The sequence below is a fragment of the Amphiura filiformis genome, chromosome 18, assembly GCF_039555335.1.
Source record: "Amphiura filiformis chromosome 18, Afil_fr2py, whole genome shotgun sequence".
Lineage (NCBI taxonomy): Eukaryota > Metazoa > Echinodermata > Ophiuroidea > Amphilepidida > Amphiuridae > Amphiura > Amphiura filiformis.
Window position 1 is genome coordinate 12,122,316 of NC_092645.1, and position 23,209 is coordinate 12,145,524.

General features: G+C 37.8%; 1 protein-coding gene across 1 annotated transcript in view; it reads left to right on the forward strand.

Annotated features, from left to right (window-relative positions):
* LOC140138970 (laminin subunit beta-2-like) overlaps positions 1–23,209 on the forward strand; it is a 555,517-nt gene that overhangs the window by 458,791 nt on the left and 73,517 nt on the right. The window lies entirely within an intron of this gene.

Sequence of the window (23,209 nt, forward strand, 5' to 3'; positions counted from 1 at the left end):
CAATGAAATCGGACATTCCTAAGCGAAGATATTGAGTTCCGAAGTTATGGTATTATAAAATTGGAAATTGCGATATCGGCCTTTAAAAATATTATTAACAATGTTGAGAGTAGGAATTAACTTGAAAATGTCTCAAAAAATACAAGATGCTAGTTATATTCCGCTCTGAAACTATCAGACAATATTTTTAACATTAATAACATCACAAATTAGCAACAAACCCAAATTGTGAAAAAATTACCCACCGACAGTATTTTGGCTATTTTTCCATTTACGATCCTGCCCAAAAGTGTCTCCTTTTGACATGACACGTCACATATGACTTTTTAGAAGTTCAATAAGAGTCTCTGTCTCTAAGTTTTGGTAGTAAGGCTAATGTGAAAACATCTATGTACGGTCATACACTTCTGAATTGTACTTTGGGTTAGGCTTCACCACTCGTCCACTTCTGGTTTTCACTGGTGGATGCTGAACAGGCTGTTCTTGTTCTTGCTGTGGTGCTGGCTGTCTATGATGACCAGGTTGAACTGTTGCTGGTTGCACTGCACTGTTGACTGGTTGTTCTAGTTGTAACTCTGGAAGTGTGTCATTTCTTGGCTCTTGGCGTACATATTCTGGTACTGGTAGGAGATGTTTTCTATTTCTCCTAAGTTCATGTCCTTCACTTGAAATTATGTAGGATCTTGGTTGAGGACCAACTTGCTTGACAACACCAGCGCGATCAAATCCTTTCTTTGTCTGGAGTCTCACAGGCTGATTTACAAGTGGAGGTTTCAGCACTTTTACATGCTTGTCGTAAGATGCTTTCTGCTGATTTCTCTTCTTGTCAAGTTGGTTTCTTACTGTCTTTGGTTGGATAACAGCAGGTTTTAGCAGTTTGCTGTTTGTGTACATGGGTGTTCTAATGGATCTAGACATAAGTCTTTGAGCTGGAGATCCAAGAACTGAGTCTCTGGGTATGTTTCTGACATTTAGCAAGTTCATGTAGATGTCGGAACCTTCTCTCTTGGTTTTCTCTAACAGTAGCTTGGCTTGTTTCACTGCGTTTTCAGACAAACCGTTTGACTGGGGGTATTCGGGACTGCTTGTAATGTGAGTAAAGTTCCATTCTTTGGCGAACGCTTTGAACTGGTGTCCGAAAACTGACCACCATTGTCGCTTATGACGATTTGGGGGTACCATGCGTTGCTATGAAGTGACGCTTCAGCTTTGTTATCACTGTTGTCGCTGTCAAATTTGCGAGGCTGTTTATTTCATACCATCCCGAATAGGAATCTACTACCACTAGATAGTGCAAACTATTCCATTCGAAAATGTCTGTACCGACAATTGTCCACGGCAGATCTGGAATGTCATGAAGCACTAAAGGCTCCTTCTGCTGGTGGCTCTTTAGCGCGTTGCAAATTGAACACTCGGTTACATGTCTCTCTAAATCACTGTTCATTCCGGGCCAGTACACTATATCGCGGGCTCTGCGCTTTGTAGCTTCTGCGCCTTGGTGTCCACGATGTAAGATCTTAGCATACTCTGTGCGGAGTGATTGTGGAATTACTGCTTTCTGTCCTTTCATGACTATACCGTTATCTACTACCATCTCTTGGCGGAATGGGAAGTAGCTGCGTATCTCTGGTGCACATGCTGAATGTGTCTTGGGCCATCCACGATGCACTGTGTCTATCAGTTTCTGCATCGCTGGATCTTTCGCTGTTTCTTGATTAGCTCTTCTTTTCTACTGTCCGACACTCTGGAGTTAGAAATCGTCATGACTTCATATTCAAAGTTAATGTCATCCTTTCTAGTAGAGGGCGCTCTTGAAAGTGTGTCAGCTAAGTAGAGTTCAGCTCCTTTCTTGTAGTACAACTCGAAATCATACCTCTGTAGCAGCAGCATCATCTTCTGTATAAGCGTGATGGTGCTTTTGATATTGGTTTTTTCAAAATTGTCACTAGGGGCTTGTGATCCGTTTCTATGCGGATGTGCTTGCCATATATGTACTGGTGGAACTTGCGACACGCTTGAAGGTTATACTTAGCAACTCCTTCTCAATTTGCGCGTAATGTTGCTCTGTCTCCGTCATAGTACATGACGCAAAGGCTATAGGTCTGCCATCTTGCATACATGCACATCCAAGTCCGAATTGGCTAGCATCGCAGGTGAGTGTCAATGGCTTGTTGACATCATAAAATGCGAGTACTGGAGGGCTACTTATCAAACGCTTAAGCTCATCGAAAGCTCGTTGATGCTCATTTTGCCAGCTGAATTGGACGCCTTTGTGTAGCAACTGTCTTAGCGGTGCTGATACTTCACTGAAGTTTTCTATGAACTTTGACACATAGTTTACCATGCCGAGAAATCGTTGCAGGTCTGCTGGTCCTTCAGGTATCGGAATTTCATTAATCGCGGATACCTTCGCTGGATCGGGCTTGATCCTTTTATCTGTTACGAGGTGACCAACATAACCGACTTCTGACTGCCTAAATTTGCATTTGTCCTTGTTCAACTTCAAACCGACTTCTCTTGCTCTCTTCAACACTCTCTCTAGATTTGCATCATGCTCTTCTAAGTCCTTTCCCGCAACTAACAACACATCTACAATGATTGAACATGGGTATCCTTCAAACAATGTTTCTATTGACCGTTGAAAGACTTCCGACCCACTGTTAATTCCGTATGGCATTCTGAGATACTTGTATCTCCCTAGCGGAGAGTTAAAGCAAGTGAGTTTGGATGACTCTTCATCCAGAGGGACCTGCCAAAAGGAAGTTTTGGCATCTAGCACTAATGAACACTGTAGCATCCGCTAAATTCATAGTTATCTCTTCGACCGTTTTCATTGGATGATGTGGTCGCCTGAGTGCTCGATTAAGATCTTGCGGGTCAATACAAAGTCTTATGTCCTCTCCATTCTTCTTCTTTGTTGCTACTATTGACGAAACCCACTCTGTGGCTTCCTCGACAGGCTCTATTACACCTAATGCTGTCATTCGTTTCAACTCTTGAATCACTTTCTCCTCCATTGGCTTTGGTACTTTTCTGGGGGGTCGTATCACGGGAGGTACTGCTGGGTCAAGGGTCATCTTGTACTTAATTGGTAGTGCGCCCAACTTATCATCAAATAAGTCTGCGTATTCAGTAATTTCTACCGGAGTGTCAATGATGTGAACCATGTTCATGTTCAATGTGATTAAACCCATATTCAATGAATCTCTGCAACCCAGTAGTGGTACGACTGAAGATCTTGATGCGGCTACGATCTTGAATTCTGTGTTGTATTTCTTTCCATCACTGATACACTCAAGTCTAGCAACACCAATAGTTGGTATGATGGTACCTCCATACGCTAATAAACCTGGTTTGTATTGCGTGTTGAGGTGTTGGTCACAACCGATTTGCTGTAGAAGAGACATTGGCATAACACTGCACTTGGCTCCTGAATCAACTTTGATGTTGACACTGTGACCATTCACTTGCAAATTGGTGTAAATAGAATCTTGATCAAATAGCTGAGGGCAGTTTATACTTCCTATCATGTCTATCACATAGTCTGTATAATCTATGTCCTCCTCCTGCACATCTATTTCATGTACGCTTCGCTGACCGTGTTGTGCAGGTCTTGCTTGCTGTCTTCTGCGACTCGACACATATGCTTGAAGTGATTGCTTCTTGCAGAAATGACAGGTTTGCCCCATTGCTTTGCACTGTCCGTTCGGATGACTGGCTCCACAATTCTTGCATTCTCTTAATGGCTTGCTTGTACTAGGAGGGGTAGGACTGGGATTTGAATTCACCTTAGGCTTGAATTTCCTATAATTTGCGGACTGTGGTTTTTTCTTGTTGATATAGTGTACGGCGCTTGTTGAATCCGAATCGGCTGCTGCGGCTGTAAGTGTCTTGGAATGCGCATCAGTCATTTCAGATATCTGGCCCAACTGTACTGCTTTCACCAGTGTAAGATCACGTTCTTTCAACATCGATCTTCTCAGTCTATCATTATTTATACCACACACGATCCTGTCCCTAATAAGTTCATCTGGGGTGAGCTTATCAAACTCACATGTTTGAGCTAATGTCCTGAGTTCTGCCGCGAAGCTTTGAAAGCTTTCACCAGGTTTTTGAAACCTTGAGTTAAACTTATGTCTTTCCATTATGACGTTTTTTTGTGGGGAACACAACTCTCTGAACTTTGTTTTCAGTATTTCTGGGTCTTCTTTCGACTCAGCAGGGGTTACAATGTTACCTTCATCGTTTGTAACAGCTGCTTTATACGTGAAACTCCTACTCTTTTCTATTGCGTCTTTGCCGGCAATATTAAGTAGGATGTAAGCTTGTTCCTTTTGGGACTTCGCTCCATGTGCGGCCATGACGAATATATCGAAATCCTGTTCAAATATTCGCCAATTTTCTGCCACGTTCCTTGAAGCTTAGGGGTCTGGCTTGCGAAATTCTGCCATGTTTTTGGATTACACGCGTGTAGAGCGTCTGATATCGATGCGGTAAGTAAGCTTAAATGCTGTGGTGCGTACGCTGACTTTATCACTACGTTACTCACTGGTTATTGCGTGTATTTACGGTATCTACTTGCCACCGGTTTCCAAAACATATCCTCTACGACTGACACCATGATGAATACTCAGATAGGCTTTAATAATATAGGATGCTAAGGATTTATTCTGATAGTCAAGGTAAACAATCTAGCTCATGTAAGTCGCCATTTTAGATAGTGATGGGCGATCACTGATATATGAATAATATCATTCGATGTCATTATTCTACACTTGGAGTCTCCATCATGGCAGAATAGCAACTAAACCACGTCGTCTTTGCCTCCTGATTTATTGTAGTTTTATGAAGCGTTACATCGATCACGCAACATGGTGTCAGAGTGGTTTTCTGACATTGTGGAGGACTCCCGCCCGTAGTGAAACGAGTCCAGTCGCCGTGGACGTCGTTAAGACTGTGAAAATGCAAGATTTCATCTGGTCATCGGGGCGTAAAATATAAGCTTTCTGAATGAACTTCGTCAATTTCCGTGAGAAGCCGATTGGCCGAAAGTTGAGGTGACGAGCTGTCGTACCTAATTGCCTACGGCTGTGTTTTAGAGAATTGATGGAAGTGCGTATCGGCGAATGCATGAATGTGAATCTGGTCCAAATTTAAGAATGTCACTGTATAATCGTCCTTGAGTGTGGACACCAGCTTGGAAGAACTGACGTTTGTAAGTAGTCGTGTATCATAAACTGTTTGCTGAGCTAATGTATAAGCAAGATTGCAAGCATAATAAACTAATAAAGCAATTAAGTGACAGTGAGCTGTACAGAGAACAGAGCTTTTGGCATATTGTTTATTTGTCATCATAGTCATTGTTTCATTGAAGGAAAATATCCAAAATTGTAATCCTTGTTCTGAGGATACCGTACATGTGTTACTTATAAAATGACTTTTAACAGAAATAATCACAGATAAATGAACAGTTTGTTTCATCACAACCACATGGACAGTCAAATTGACAATATGGACACTTGAACAGATTTAGTGAAAAAACTCCTTGAGCATAGAATTTTTTTAAATCATTTTTTCTAAAGGAAAGGAGATGTAACGGGATCCGATACCCCTGGGTACGTTATAATAAATCACACCCTCTTTGGGTCCTTTGAGTCTCCATCATGGCAGAATAGCAACTAAACCACGTCGTCTTTGCCTCCTGATTTATTGTAGTTTTATGAAGCGTTACATCACGCAACAGTATATATAATTTAACGCTATTATAAAGTGGCTAGCCTATAGATAATGTGACGTACTTCTGACGTCAATGCCTGGCAGTATGCGCACGCATCATCACTCACAATTTCCATTGTTTTTTACCTGGCTGTATGCGCCCATCATATTTTGTTCAGGGCTCATGTTTTTAAAACTCCTGCCACATCACAATAAGACTATTAAACAGTGTAGTGGTTGCATGGGGTTCATTCAAGCATAAAGATATACCAGTCCCTTGCCTTTGTTGATAAACATTGAGGTCACCTCATCTATACAAGTTGAGCCTATACATTTGTGATGATTTTGAGGTACGTCTTCTGGAAGTCATGTTCTGAAGATTGAAAAGGGATATATTGTAAAATGTAAATAGGCCTATGTAATGTGGTTTTTTTTTTTTTTGCAGACTAAATTTTATATAATACAGGGTGTCCCAAAAAAAAGAGGCCCCTCATTTCACCCTCTTTTTCTCCTATTTCTGAAAATTTGATCAAATATATTTTGGTATGTAAAGATACCTTGAGTCGTTAGCTTGAATAAACCAAAACAATTATATCAATCGGCTCACAGCTTTTGAAGATATGCTATTTTAAGGAAATGTACCCGTTTTTCACTCTGTCCACGGAGAAGGTTTGGCTACTTCAAAGATTGAAAAGGAGTACACATACAAACATTTGATCATGCATGAATATCAAACATTCCTCAATGATAACTTTATAAAATAACTTTATTTATGGAATGGACTTTACCGGTGGGTTTATGGGCAATGGATTTTGTTAATTGTGTCATTAATTTGTGGGTAAAATCCGGGGGTAAAATGGATGCTGAATGGGACTTCTTTTGCTTTACTTGCAATTACTTATTTTTTCTTTGTTATTTATGCCTTTTTGTTTTATTATGTTTCTTACTTTGTTGTTTCTTGCTTTCTTTGTTTTTATTTACAACATAAGTAATTTCTCTTTTTAGGATAAAAGGTAGCCCTAAAGGGCTGTTTGGTTTGTCTTTGGTTCTTCTGAAGTGAGTTTACTGTGCTGCTCTGCCCTCTACCTGGTTGCCTCCTTGGCGAATACAGGTTTCAGCCCTGGTCTTCATTGCATCAATTGCCTTGCGTACCATCCTTGTGCGCCGGATACTTGCGAATGCATTCAGTAATACGTTTGCGAAGATCTTGGATTTTGTCACAAAGGAAACAAATCAAGTGGTGTGAGGTCTGGTGATCGTACAGGCCACTCCACAGCATGAGCCATCCCAACCACTCTGTTTGCTATCCGTGGACAGAGTGAAAAACGGGTACTTTTATTCAAAAGGACATATCTTCAAAAGTTATGAGCCAATTGAAATAATTGTTTTGGTTTAATTATTAAAGCTAACGATTAAAGGTTTCTTTACATACCAAAATATATTTAATCAACTTTTCAGAAATAGGAGAAAAAGAGGGCCCAATGAGGGGCCTCTTTTTTGGGGGACACCCTGTATCTAATGCGATTTGCATGGATATGTAGGATATGTAGGATATGCTTCAATTTCTTTTAAAATTTTGTGATTCCAACTGTATACCTTTGAAGATAAATGCACTCAGTCATTTTGATTAAAACACACTGTATTTATCTCTCTGTTGTCTTCTTACTGTGAGTTTGTCCATGTTTTTTCAATTGGCATGGCTGTGTCCGGGGCTGTGTAAAGCCCTTGTTACATATTTTACATACATGAGGGCGAGGAGGCTTCTTGTACAAATTTGACATTTGTATGGCTTCTTGTTGCTGTGAATTGCTTCATGGGGTTCCAAATATCTTGCCTGTATGAAGCCCTTGTTACATACTTCGCATACAAAAGGCTTTTCATTGTGATGAATTGGTTCATGCTGTTTCAAGTTATTTGCCAGTTAAGCCCTTCTTACATACATATGGCTTTTCATTAATTGTGAACTGCTTCATGCTGTTTCAAGTGATGTCTCCGTTTGAAGCTTTTGTTGCATACTTTACATATATAAGGCTTCTCATTGCTATGAATTACTTTGTGTTGTTTCAAGGAATATTCCCATGTAAAGCTCTTGTTGCATACTTTACATATGAGGCTTCTCTTTGCTTTGAGTTTGTAAATGTACTTTTAAGTTACAAGAAACGGTACGGTAAAGCCTTTTTTACAAATTTGACAATTAGGCCAAAAAAAAAAAATTGTTTGTTTGTCCTCCACAGCTTTGAAAGAGGAGGTGCGGGCGGGCAGATTTTTTTTTTTAAATTTTTTTTCGGATTTGGCATATTCCTGAACCTACAATCATTCATGGTGACTTAAAAGAACAACAACATTTTGTTTCTTTAAATGCAAAGTTATATTTTGTGTTCATGTCATAGTTTTTTAATGATTTCAAAATGGATATAAATCCAATGTACTTGAAGTCATTAATATTATGACTATGACATGAACACAAATTATAACTTTGCATATTGAAGACACAAAATGTTTTTTGGTGGGCTTTTTATTTTCAACCTTGAAAGGTACTAGCATTTGGGCTCTAGCTAGGTCCAGAGATACTCCAAATCTGAAGAAAAAAAAATTGAATTTGTTATTTAATAAAAAAAAAAAATTAAAAAAATTAAAAAAAAACAATTTGGTCAGGCCTAACTGAGGAGCGGGCGGTGGAGGACAAACAAACAACCTTTTTTTTTTGCCTTATAAGGCTTCTTGTTGCTATGATTTGCTTCATGGCGTTCCAAATAACTTGCCCGTATGAATTAAGCCCTTGTTACATATGAATTGCTTCATGGCTTCCAAATACCTTGCCATTGTAAAGCCCTTGTTACATACTTCGCATACAAAAGGCTTTTCATTGTGATGAATTGGTTCATGCTGTTTCAAGCTATTTGCCAGTTTAAAGCCCTTTTTGCATACTTTGCATACATATGGCTTTTCATTGCTGTGAACTACTTCATGCTGTTTCAAGTGATGTCTCCGTTTGAAGTCCTTGTTGCATACTTTACATATATAAGGCTTCTCATTGCTATGAATTACTTTGTGTTGTTTCAAAGTATGTGCCTGTGCAAAGCCCTTGTTGCATACTTTACATACATGAGGCTTCTCTTTGCTATGGATTGCTATGTGTCGTTTCAAATCACATGCCCGTGCAAAGCCCTTGTTGCACACTTTACATATATGAGGCTTCTCTTTGCTATGAGTCTGTAAATGTAGTTTTAAGTTACAAGAAAAGGTAAAGCCTTTTTTACAAATTTGACAATTATAAGGCTTCTTGTTGCTATGATTTGCTTCATGGCGTTCCAAATAACTTGCCCGTATGAAGTAAGCCCTTGTTACATATGAATTGCTTCATGGCGTTCCAAATACCTTGCCATTGTAAAGCCCTTGTTACATACTTCGCATACAAAAGGCTTTTCATTGTGATGAATTGGTTCATGCTGTTTCAAGTTATTTGCCAGTTTAAAGCCCTTCTTGCATACTTTGCATACATATGGCTTTTCATTACTGTGAACTGCTTCATGCTGTTTCAAGTGATGTCTCCATTTGAAGCCCTTGTTGCATACTTTACATACATGAGGCTTCTCTTTGCTATGGATTGCTATGTGTCGTTTCAAATCACATGCCCGTGCAAAGCCCTTGTTGCACACTTTACATATATGAGGCTTCTCTTTGCTATGAGTCTGTAAATGTAGTTTTAAGTTACAAGAAAAGGTAAAGCCTTTTTTACAAATTTGACAATTATAAGGCTTCTTGTTGCTATGAATTGCTTCATGGCATTCCAAATAACTTGCCCGTATGAAGCCCTTGTTACATACTTCACATACATGTACAAAAGGCTTGTCATTGCTATGAATTGCTAATTCATGCTGTTTCAAGGTATATGACCGTTTAAAGCCCTTGTTGCATACTTTGCATACATAAGGCTTTTCATTGCAATGAATTGATTCATGATGATTTTTCAAGTTATGTGCCACTTTGAAGCCCTTCTTGCATACCTTACATACATAAGGCCTTGCATTGATATGAATTTTCATAGCATGGTCCATCCAATTTTGTTTTCTTGTGAAGTCTTTCTTACAATGTTGACATTCATATAGCTTCTCTTTGGTGTCTGATTCATACCAATATGGTCTAATCCGCTTCTTATGATGGATCAGGTGATTCAGATATAGAAAAGTGTCATGGAAATACCTGCTGCAATATATACATTTGTAGGGCTTCAGGTTGAACAAGTTTTGAAGTCTTCTGGAAGTCATGTTCTGAAATGAGGAATTTAAAATGAATATTGTGATTGTGAAATGTCAGTTTTATGTTCTTTGATACACAGTTAATGTGGTAGTGGTTTCGCAAACTGAACATATTTGTCTGAAGGTAGTGTGCAATTAATTCAATGATTTTCCTCCATTATAAAGTACCGTACCATATACAAGTGTGATGCTTCAGGTTGAACACATTTGGAAAACCTCTGGAAGTCATGCATGCTCTGAGGATTTAAAATATACATAATACATACATTTGTAGTGTTTTGCAAACTAAATTGTATAAAAAAAATGTACCAACCATATGATATGCACTATGATTATTTAATTGAGGTGGTTGCAGGGTCAGAATTTTGTTTCACATTACGAGAATCAATCTTGATTCTTGCAGAATAAATTTGCGGGAATCATTTGATTCTCGCAAATCAACTTCTGTGTAACCTACAAACGTTTGCGGGAATCAACTTTGATTCACACAAATCTGTTTACGAGATTCTTTGTGAGTATCGATTCACGCCGAAATTCTGACCGTGTTGTTGAACTATGCCATTGGGATGAGGCCATTGTGGTCCATAGTGTCAACATGAATTGGAATACAATTAAAGATCTGAAGAACAAATCTGAACCAAATATAATGCGATTTGCACTAACGTGTAGGAAACTGATTGTGCTTCAAATTCCTTTCTGTGTGATTCCAGTGGTTACATTTGAAGTTATAAATAAAAGCACTCAGTCATTTTTATTAGGTAGACAAACATACTTTAACCCCCTGAGCACTACCTGCCAATTTGACATTGCCTCTGATTGGTCAATTGCATGATATCTTCATTTTAATCACCAATCAGAATGGAGTTTTGCAAATAATTCACCCCATTTTTTTTTTTTTTTTTGGTATGGCGAAATTATTCTAACAATGTTGCTCATTGGTCCAATTGATAATGAAAATTCCTTTTTGACCAAAAGGCAGGTATAGTTCTCATGGGGTTAATTTAAACTTGTATTGTCTTACATGTGAGTTGTTCCATGTTTTTTCAGGGTTTTTTTTTAATCGCCATGGCCTCGTAAAGTCCTTGTTATTGGCATGAGTTAGTATGTGCCTCTTCAAATAGCCTGCCAGCTTAAAGCTCTTGTTGCATACTTCACACTATATATAAGGCTTCTCTTTGCTATGAGTCTGTATATGTGCTTTTAGGTTATGAGGAAGCGTAAAGCATTTTTTACAAATTTGACATTTGTAAGGCTTCTCATTGCTATGAATTGCTTTATGCTTTTTCAAGTTATTTGACAGTCTAAAGCCCTTGTTGCATACTTCACATACTTGAGGCTTCTCATTGCTATGGATTCCTATGTGCCATTTCAAATCATGTGGCAGTGTAAAGCCCTTGTTGCATACTTTACAAACACAAGACTTATCATTGCCATGTTTTGCTTCATGCCGTTTCAAGGTATATGTGGCACTGTGAAGCTCTTTTTGCATACTTTACATACATAAGGCTTTACATTGACATGAATTTTCGTAGTGTACGTATTCATGGTACATCCAATTTTGTTTTCTTGTGAAGTCTTTATTACAGTGTTGGCATTCATAAAGCTTCTCCTTAGTATCTGATTCGTACCATTTTTTTTGTTCATTATTGTCCACAACTCCACATATAAAAACAAGTACCGTATTCGTTGCATTAACTCCTCATACCCCTATAAGTGCCCACCCAGCGACTTTACAACACATGATCCTCTAACGCTCTTTATTTGCATATGCTCTACGCGTTTTTAACCTTAGGCCTACGCTTGTGCTTGCGCGACGCCTATAACTTTTTTGTACTCGCACACACGTTTACGCATTTTATAATTTTATTTTATTTTCTGTCTTGCGCGTTATGTTTTCCAACTTAAACATGTTTAACGCGCTGTATTTGTATACGCTCCACCCGCTGCTCTCTTGTCGCTCATGTGTCACTTGCGTGTCGCTCCCACCATTCACCTGCGCTCGCGTTTTAATCATGTTTTTAAATGTTTCTCTCGTGTAGGCCTCACAACACCAATATTGTCACCTGACGAAGGCGAGGCCGAAAATTTGTGTAATAAATATTCTTTTTACGACATTATAATTATTCTTCTACGTGTTTGCCATCCTCTATCATTATGTGGATCCATGCATATTCAACTACTAGTGTATCAAACACAGAGCCATCAACACACAAAGTCCATATTCTGGGCCATTTTTTACCTATATGTAATTTTGTAAACAATATAAAAAATAAGAGCCCACCCAAAATGACTTTGTGGTTAATGGATTTGTAAAACTTCTTGAAGTGTGTGCATTATAATGTGAGAAAGATAAGGGCAAGAGGCTGTCTCTTGTACACATATTTTATTGATTTAATAGTCGATCATGAGTGTGCATGGAGGCCATGATATGTACCGGGATATGTAGCTAGACCCTTACCAATGTTGAAGCCTAATTAAGCAATATTTAAGCAATATCACAAGCAATAAACAAAATATGCTTTATTTTAGCAATACCACAAGCAGTGTTGAAGCATATTTTTTTCTCTTTTCCACTGAGCACATATTTCGGTGCCAGTGCTTTTATTTTGTTTTGTTTTTATAAACAAAAGAACAATTAAAAAGAATCACAAAAAATCATTAAAAATCACAAAGAATTACATACACAGCATTAATAACAAAGTGTTACTATATTTTAAACTTAAACAAAATACAAGAGTATACTCAAAGAATCATGTTCTGACAACCAGTCTTTAAAAATCAAATAAGATACAGTACATGTACTTACATGTATGGTATGGTACCAAAAGAAAAATTAAAAATCAAACCGCCATTTTTTGAAATGGGCAGAAAGTTTTCCCTTTTTTGGCAATAAAATACTACGTAATGTTGTTTTTAATAAAAGCCTTACAACTCAAAAAATTAAGCTTCTTTTTTTGAAATTTGCAAACATAAATATAGTATTTTATACATAAAATTAAGTATGTAATGAAATTATCTTTACTAATCCCAAAGATCATATCGAAATTTGAAATGGAAAAATCAATATCATGTTTATCTTGAATAACTTGAACAAATTTATCCCAAATAGGTTTAACCTGTTCACATTCACAAAAGATGTGAATGATTGATTCAGGAAATTTATCACAAAAATCACAAAGTGGGGAATCTTTCCGCTTAATTTTGAATAAAAAATCATTAAAAGCAATTGCCTTATGGAAAACTTTGAAATAAAAGGAACGGAGCCAGTGTTCGAAATAAGCACTTATCCTCTTGTCCTCTTGTCCAAAAATCACTGGGGACAACCAAATTGAGCTATGAACTTATCCCCTGGACAACCACTATATTTTACCTCCAAAAATATGACACATTTTGGGGACAACCAAAATGTTTTGAGGACAAGCAGAATTTATGCTTCAGTTGTCCTCGGGACAACCCTTACGAAAATGTAATCATAAAAACAAGCTCGAATAAGCTTGTTTCGAGCTCGAGTGAGCTTATTTTGAGCTCAGATGTGATTGATTTTGCTTGTGTAAGCAACATTGAGCTCCTTCAAGCTCGAGGTCGAAAAGGTCGAGCTCATATTTACGAACACGAGCTCACAATACAAACAAATTACGAGCACAAGTAGTCAATTGCGATCTTGCCCACACAAACCTTACGAGCTCAAAATGCTCGTTTCTTATATGTGAGCTTGCACGAGCACACATGAGCTCATAAACTTTACATGTGAGCTCACACAAGCTTGTACATTTTTAAGTAAAAATTTCTATTAAATTTGTAAGCTCAAAAATTTGAAACAAAAACGCATGAGCACATACAAGCTCATTAATTTTGTACTTCATATTTCTAAAACATGTTGTGAGCTTGCAAATTTGATGTGAGCTCGCATGACCGCATACAAGCTCGTAAATTTTGTACTTTTGTAAAATTTCTACTATGATAATTTGTGAGCTTGTAAAAGTGTAAGCTCATAAATGTTGTACTTGATAGTGACAATTTCTCCTTTGAATGATTCATATAGACATAGCTGTCATCACCATCACTTTTTACATTTTTAATTCCAATATATGTATTAACATTTTTTAGCGAAATAAGAAGTATTGTCGAAGGGCAAATAATTCGCAAAATAAAAAAAAAAAGGTGTTTTTTCACCGACTAGCATGAATATCTATATATCTGTGGATGCGCTGCACGGAGTGCCGGACCGGGGTTCCTGTACTAAGCATCATTTCAAATTCAACAAGTTGTTGTTTATCTAAAATGCAACAAAACATTTAAAGAAAAAAAAAAAAGTTGTTGTTTATCACATGATCAATCACAATTCAATTTTAAGGCTTAAGCTTACTTGAAGTTCGACATCAGCTGTCTTTAAATTAATGAATGGTGCATTCATTCTCAAATTGACACAAGCTCCAGTACAGGAGCTCTTACTTAAACACTCATCATTTCATTACCTTCCCTGAAAATGTGAGTTTACAATATATACAAACCTGAATTGGCTCAAAATATTTTCAACAGTACTGGGCGCTGACATCTTGGATTTTCAATTTGGCATTGTCACAAATCTTTTTACAACAAAAAAAAAATATTTACAATAAACAAAAACTGCCACAATTTTTGACATAAAAATATATTAAAATGCGAAAAAAAAATATTTAAAACAACAATTGTACATTATAAAAGATTACTAACCAAATATATTATGTTGAAAGATCTTAGTTTTAGAACGAGCCGACAAGTTAACCTCCACGCATGCGCACAAGCCTTAGCAACGATTTGCATAGGAAGTTTATGGAATCCGTGACGCACGTATGTGACTATTTTGAAGAGCATTTGTCACGCATAAATTCAACCAATTTACAGGTGTGTGTAGAGTATTTTTAAAAGGAATGGTTAACGAGACATTTAAGAATCACACGATTGCCTAAATATGTAAAAGTAAGGTGTATGTTAAGGGTTTTTTTTTCTTTATTTGTATTTACGAGTCGCAAGAAAACTGCCGAATTAAGCCAGCCTTGGCACCTTTGGTCATGTATTAAAAATTGGTTGGGTATGAGAAAGACAGAGCTGGAGGGGGGCATGGAAAGGAGAGAGAGAAGGGTAAGATAGAGAAAAGAAGGAGACAGATTAGAAAAAAGATGAAGGAAAATGGTGAAGAAAACTGAGAGAATGCGGCGATCGATCCTGAATTAGTAGACCACCCAAATAAACATGTGAAAAGGACTACACGCATTGTGCACGGTATTTAACTTTTACTTTTGCATCAAGGTTTAGTTTTACATCATGGTTAAAAAGGTGCCAAACACTTTGGAGTCAAGGTTAAAATGTATTGGAAACATCATTTATTTTAACATGTGGAAAGAGGGCAGGGCTTCGATAAATGCTTCGAGGGCAGGGCTTGGGAAATGTTCAAAATAATCTTCATTAATTAGCTCTTTTCATGACGCTGACGCCATTAAATGCGCATAGACCTTTGACTGCGAAGTTGGTGAAGCACTACAGCATGTCTGGCAATGCCGACTCAACCAGAACCAGAATGAAGGAAATTATGATGGGGTAAAAAACAAGGTCAAAAGTAGGTATGAGCATGATGATGATGAGAGGCAAACCTAATTTGCTATAGCCAAAATAACAATTTCTCGATCATAAGAGGATGCACCTTCTGCGTCAATGTACTTTCCATAGAATAACAATAGTCAATCACAATTTTTTTTTTAAACATCATAATATACCTACAGGTGTAGGACCACATGAAGCCCTTTGACCTGACAACAGGATGCCCATCAGCTGACCTGCATATTAGCCAGAATGTGCTTTTTGGAAAAGACAACAATCGAGAAATTACGAATATTGGCTTGTGATATGGAGCTCAATTGAGCTTGAAACAAGCTTGCATTTGTTACAAGCTCGTTAACAAGTTAGCTTGTGAGCTTACATTTATAAGCTTGTGTAAGCTCGATAGAAATTGCTGTTGCGAGCTTGTTTCCAGCTCACAAATGTTGCAAGCTCGATATGTTTCAAAAATAAGCTCGTTTTGTTTCAAAATTGAGCTTGTAATTTACAAGCTCGTATTTGTGAGCATATATTAGCTCGTAATGAAACTGCGAGCTTGTTTCAGCTCGCTTGGGGTGCAAGCTCGTTTTGTTCCAAAATAAGCTCATCAGTTCCAATATCGAGCTTGTAATTTGCAAGCTCATCAAAATGCAAGCTCGTAATGTTTCAAAAATAAGCTCGTTCTGTTTCAAATACGAGCTTTTTCTTGATCATTACGAGCTTTTTCTTGATCGTAACAAGCTCTGAACGAGCATATATAACAAGCTCATAACAAGCTCGTATACAAGCTCAAAATGTGCTCGGCATTTTCATAAGGGAACCTCCATATTTTCCTTATTTCGGACACTGAACGGAGCCTTGTATCGATAGAACATTTAAAGTTACGTAAATGAATTTCTTCCCAGTCCGTTTCTTCATGGCCATTATCATCAGAGTCTTTTTCAACAACAGTTTCCCAAAAATCAATACGACTCTGAGGTATTATAGTGCCTGTCAAAATAGAATAAGAAAACCTTGGAACCTTGCTAGCAATATATATATTTTAGGCAATATATTGTTACCTGCACCAATGTCCATTAGCAATATAAAACTAAATAAACAATATAAACATTTCAAGCAATATACTGTTAACAACTAGTATTTAGCAATATAAAATTAGCATTTAGCAATATAAAATATTTTGCAATATGACCTCAGGATCAAATGGTGCATTATGGGAATATATTTCCAACTGTCATTTTGAATTGTGGTTACTGCAGAGATGATGGAAGCTCCTCATTTTTTTGATGTTTTCAGCTATGAAATGCCTTCTTTTCATTTTAACATTGTGATATTGCCCACTTGGACGCCCCACCAAATCCCAAAATGGCCAAAAGTCCCATTAGCGAGCATAGCGAGCAAAAAAAAAAAAGTAGTTTTCTATTTGGTCGTAAATATGATCGCATCAACATGGTCGTTCTTTTCATAGGGGTAATTGCGATCAAACATATTGATAAAAAAAAACGATCAAATTTACGATAAATATTTGGATTACAATCAAAAATACGATCAACATTCGTGTTACGATCATTTCTATGACCATTCTTTATAAGATCACAGCAGTCCTATTATGGTCATTTTTTGATCGTAACGATCAAAATTTTGATCGTTACGATCATGATTTGATCATTGTTTTTCATGCCTTTTTGGTAAAAAAAAGTCCAAATTTTTTGGGAAAAGTCCTCTTTTCAAAATCCCCCAAGTCCAAAAAAGGTCCAAATTTTGACAAATGAGCCCCCACAAATAAATCCTGGTTACGGGCCTGAAGTCCACACAAGGTCATAAAAAGCATACAAAAGATCACTTGAGTAAAATGTAAAACTGATTCACTAAAAATGTGTCAATGAGTGCGTAATATAGCTCACAGTAACATAGTTCCAATTTTTAATGTTTTGATGTGATTTGCAAACATTAGAACGATATGTCTGCTTTTGGGGTTCGATCACTGGTACCTATCACATATATATTAGGAAACACATGTTATACAAGTGCATACTATGGAATCTGGTAACGTAGCTCACCAGTCTCAACATGATTTAAAAAAACCTTGACTCATGTTCGAAGGAGGCCTGGCTACATTATACATTTGTATGCGCTGGTATGCCGATAATCTTTGTATTTCTGTATCTGTTTGGGCCAAAATTAAAAGAGGCAATCCCTGATTAACAGTTCCCATTTGACAAACAAGGCAACATATTAGTTAACTGTAAAAAACATTATCATAACAATGTGCCAGACTCTACTCAAGCTGTGAATCTGGCCAGGATCGAGGGGCAATTATCAATTCTAGTGAGCAATTATAGTTTGGACCCGGGACCCCTCACATGCCACGCACACGATCACCGACCCGTAGCTATGAATTCATTGCCGCTGGCCTTAGGGACTTTGCAATAATTTTGAGTAAAATATCCAAACAGCCCGCCAAAAATTGCTTGCCCTCCCCCTCTCGGCCTGCCAAAAATTGCTTGCCCCCCCTCTCTGCCCACCAACAAATCCCCCTTACACATGCCAAATTTTTGGGATTCAAATTTGCAAACATTAAATGGTCTAGATATGATATTTAAAAGGCACCCCATCAATGTAATGTGTGGCAAAAATTTCCTGGCCCCCCTCTCCTTGGCTGACCAAAATTGCTTGCTCCCCCCTTTCGCTTGCCAAAATTTCTCCCCCCCTCAATTTTACCCTCCCCCAGCATGCCAGGGCTCATAATTATTGCACAGCCCCTTACAGTTAGGGTTATCATGGTTATTAGGGCTAACCCTAAAAATTCAGACTGACAGTGTTTTCGGACTGACAGGGTGTACCCATGAAATTAGTGAATAATTAGGCAATGAAATGGATGGAAGTTTGAGTGAAATGCTAGGAAAATATAACCAATGCCCCTATGTCAACTTTGGCTAAATAAGCTGTATTTTTGCCAGAAAGGGTCCGAATAATTTGCAGTCACTGTGCGCCATCTTGGAAAAATATCTGAAATAGACTTCCTTGACAGTCTCGCTCAAGATTGAGGAGATTTTAGCCTGGCGATGTTAGACTTGATCATGATCAAGACGGGAGTGTCGCTTTGCACTGTTTATGTGCACATTTCATAAATAAAATTTAGCTCGAAATTCAATAAAACAAGTAAAATATGGGTCTAATATTATCTCTACTAACATAAAATTTGAAGAAAATGGTATTTCTTTCTTAAAACAAAAAACATTATACTTTCAAATTGCATTACAATTGAATACCTGAGTGGAAGAAGGGCCCAACTCCATTTTTTTTACAAAAATGAGTTAGACTCAGCATTTTATTGCCAGCAGACTGTTCTTCCTTATGTGTGAAAGATGAGCCAAAATCCACTCTCTAAATAGTCTTCCATGTACACTTAATCATGATTTTCATGGAAGAAAGGCCCAATTCCGTGGAGTTGGGCCCTTCTTCCACAAATATATATGGTTAAAGAGGAATTTTGTTCATCCATGAAATCTGCTTTTCACTACCGTAACATGGGGTGGCTTTGGATAATTTTGATGTATTGTCGTAAATATTTTTATAATGATCAGTAGAATTCTGAGTTTCATGTTGGGTTTGGCAAGTACCAATAGAGGACAGTTCATGCCCATAAGGTAAACTCGAGTTTATTTTATTTTACGATAATTTTGGGGGCAAAGTTTGTCCAAAGTCACCCCTGGGTTTGGGGTGACTTTAGACACCATGTAATCAAGTGCATGTCCAAAGTCACCCCTACCTGAAGAGTAGAGCAATGGAGAGGGTGGAAGTAGTTGTGAGGTGGGTAGGAGCACAGAGGACACTGTTGTGGTAGGGCATGGTCACTGTGGTGTATTTTTAACAAAGTGTCAAATTTTTTTGTATTCATTTGTTATGTCCAAAGTCGCCCCGGAAAGGAAGCCAAACCCTGGGGTGACATTGGACACAGCCTGCTTTTAAATTCTTAAGAGTGGCTAGATATCATGACTATCCAGGTAGGTTCTTGATTCATCTGTGTTTACTATCCAACCAACAGGCTTGAGTTTCTACTCTTATGTTCCGGTGGAGTACCGAAAGTTTGACCACCACAAAAATCCTGTATTTTATGGACCCCGCTAAAAAGTTCTGAAAAACATATAAGATAACACATTATACTGGAAAACTTTAGTCATTTGTAATGTCCATACATCACCACATAAGAACATACAAAAATATTCTTAGAAATATTAAAAGGTAAAACAGCCTACATGAAATAATAGTTTTTCCCATGTGTGTCCAAAGTCACCCCAGTGTCCAAAGTCACCCCATTTTACAGTACTATAAACTTTCTTGCTAACATATATCACATGAGTTCTACTTGTGCAATTAATGGTGATTACCTAATTTCTGTAGCTATTTATAACCCGGAACTGTCACTTTCAGTATATTAGTGGAAGAAGGGCCCAACTCCAGCTTGTATTAAGACCTGTACCGTTGCCATGGAAACATCATATATAATTTCGAATGTATGTAATATTGTATGTTCATGTATTAAAGGTCCCCTGAAGATGAAAACATTCTGTCTATAAAACTTTTCCAAATATTAAGTTTTTTCTTAATTTATCTCAAAAACAGTTTTGATGGAGTTGGGCCCTTCTTCCACTCAGGTATTCAATTGTACCTGTACTTGCAGGTCTGGAAACTATTTGGGCACTGAAATGCCCTAGCAACTGTCAATCAAATAAAAGTTGACTGACAAAGCAGTAACACGCATAATATTCATAGCTGTGCACAAGTACATATTAAAGTTTTAGGCTACGTGACTGGATTGCATAGCAACCGCATAGCAATGAATGATCAGGTATACATAGCAATTACCGTCAATCAAACTGCCGGCGAAAGTGACATCACTTTTTATACATGGGATATTGAATACGACGGTCACGGCCCTGGTTGCATTAGCTCGATCACATAGCGGTTCCGTTATCCCACTGGCCTGCTACAAAAAAACGTAGATTGCATGGCGATCGGAGTCAGGGCTGTCAACTTTTTGGAATTGCTTGGCGTGAGACAGAGGCGTACGTACCAGGATTTGCCAACTAAAATGTTCATTTTATGATTATTTGAGCCACAGCTCTCAAGAATCTGAAAAGCGGGCGGGAGCTTTTTGGGATTTCTTTTAGAATACCCTACACTGTAGATTTTCAATGGGGGTCTTTTATGAACGACCCATACACATACACTGTGAATGTAAAAATGGTAGGGTATTCTATAAGATAGCCGCTTTTTGTGTGACATTCATTTACTACCTAGGCGTGAGATGTACTTGGCGTGAGACCGTGAGAAAGTGACCCAATGCGTGAGACTCACGGCCAATGCATGCAGTGAGAGTTGACAGCCCTGATCAGAGTGTTATCGTCAGAGCATGGAGGTATATAAATACCTCCATGGTCAGAGCTAGACTGCGGAACTCAGTCCTCAATGATATATAGTCAGTCATTTATCTTTTGGTCGTTATATGACTATCATTTAAGGACTGAGTTGTTAGCCAGACAGGGTCTAATTCTGCATAAAACCGGGCAAAGTTATTTCTATAGATCTGCTGCGCATTCAAATTGCATTGTATTGCATCGTAATTTCATTTGTGTCTATGCTAATTATGTTTACACAACATGAACTCACGTGTTTTCAAGCAAATTCGCCGATAATAGGTGATCAAAAGCGATCGGAATGTTACAAAAGTACAGATCGCATTCAGCTTACTTCATATGAGACGATCTTTGGAAAAATACGGCATAATTTGTCTTGGTGTTTGCGGAATGCCATGCAGTAAAATATTAATACGCTGCGGCAATTCATGATTGACAACTAACAATCGGCGTGTCCTTCGATCCTCCACTGTCAATTTCTTATCCACTCACTAATCCTCACAAAAGCTTTGTGTTGATTACGTAATGTGTGGAGGCAAATTGCAATAAGTACAATGAAATAATGAGTAGGGCGGGCTCGAGGCGGGTTTCTTCTTCATCTTACGTAACAGTATTGTTCTCCAAAAAACCGAAGCTTGTCGTTTGGAGCTCTAGCTGAAATACAGCAAGATAATGTAAGATAGTAAATGTAAACCTGTATTTTAGCTAGAGTATCTCGAGCTATTGTTAGCATACATCTTCCGAGGTGCAGTTTCAGACAATAGCTTGGGATTATTGGGGCAGAGGCTATTGAATCCTTTCATGACCACTGAAGCATAGTCAAGTCTGCCAAGGACACTCGGCACTTAATTGAAAGACCATGTCGCTTCTCGACAAAAGAATGCATGCATGTCAAAGGTCATACGACACCAATTTGGTGTTTGTTATGACACCAATTTGGTGTTTGTTATGCACCTCGAAATATGTACCTTAAAGTCTGTGTCTGGGTCAGAGCACCTCGGACTATGGTTGCATGTGTTATATTTTAAAAAGCTTTTTAGTTTTGAACTTACTATTATTAATTTATGAAAAACCTACTGCATATTAAATCGACTGGCATCCTTGCAAAATTGTTGTCATGTTAGCTGTTAATTGATATCAGTGTGATAATACTGCTTGCTTAAGTACTGTTGTAGACAAGAACACACCATACACCAAGAACACACTATACACACAGTAATATCTGTGAACACAAGCTGAATGTACACAGTGTGTGTGCTGTACATGTGTAGTAAGCATGGTAAGGTCAATGCATGTTAATCAGGGGTCATTGCACACACTGTATAATGTTGATAAAAAATCCCTTTAAAAGGAGGGGATGTGCAGTTACAGAGATTTATTGTAGTTTGGGTATTTAATAAAGTTGTTTCAACCCAATCGGGTTAGGATATGGATTGTCTTCAAATCATTTCATTTCAAAAATACCAAATGAATGACTTATCCTTCACTTTTAAGCAATCTTTGTACACTTGCGCTGGGATCACTGAATGGGCCTTTAATACCTGTACCAAACTTGAACACCCCCCAGTTGACCAGGCAAACTTACAAGGGCAACGCAATTAAGTAGGCTTAAAATATAATTAAGTCAATGTTAATCTCTATACCACCAAACTTTACACAGCTCCCAACTTTATATGTTTTCCAGATATTTGGAGTGGCCTTTAAGCAGTTGAAAATCAAAACCGCTCTTGTCCTTCCGATGATTTTAACAGTTATCAGGGTAGTCATGTATATAATTAACAGTATTATTTAGGGGGCTGTCATTTTCTTTCTTCAGAAGAGTCATATCAGTACAGAGTCATAGATTTTTTAAACCAAAAATGGAGGGTTGTAATTTGTCAACCCTAAAATAGGGGGATTACCGGTACTTAAATTAAAATGATCAAGGGCTTTGTGCACTACTCATGCAATGTTTCACTAAGGACCAATGGCCTCATCCCAATGCCATAGTTCAATAACCTCAATTAAACAACCATTGAGCAAAATTTGATCTTGAGTTGTGTACCCAAATTTTCAATGAATGTGCAACTGTATTGGGGTTAAAGAACTGTGCCCTGATAGATGAGCATGTTGTGGATCCTAGTGTTTACACTTTCAATCAATTTTGCGCTTTTCACCAATTGTGATGCACAACGACTGTGACAACATATATATGGGCCTTCTTTCCAAAAATGGGACTCATTTCCTCTAACCTGGAATAAT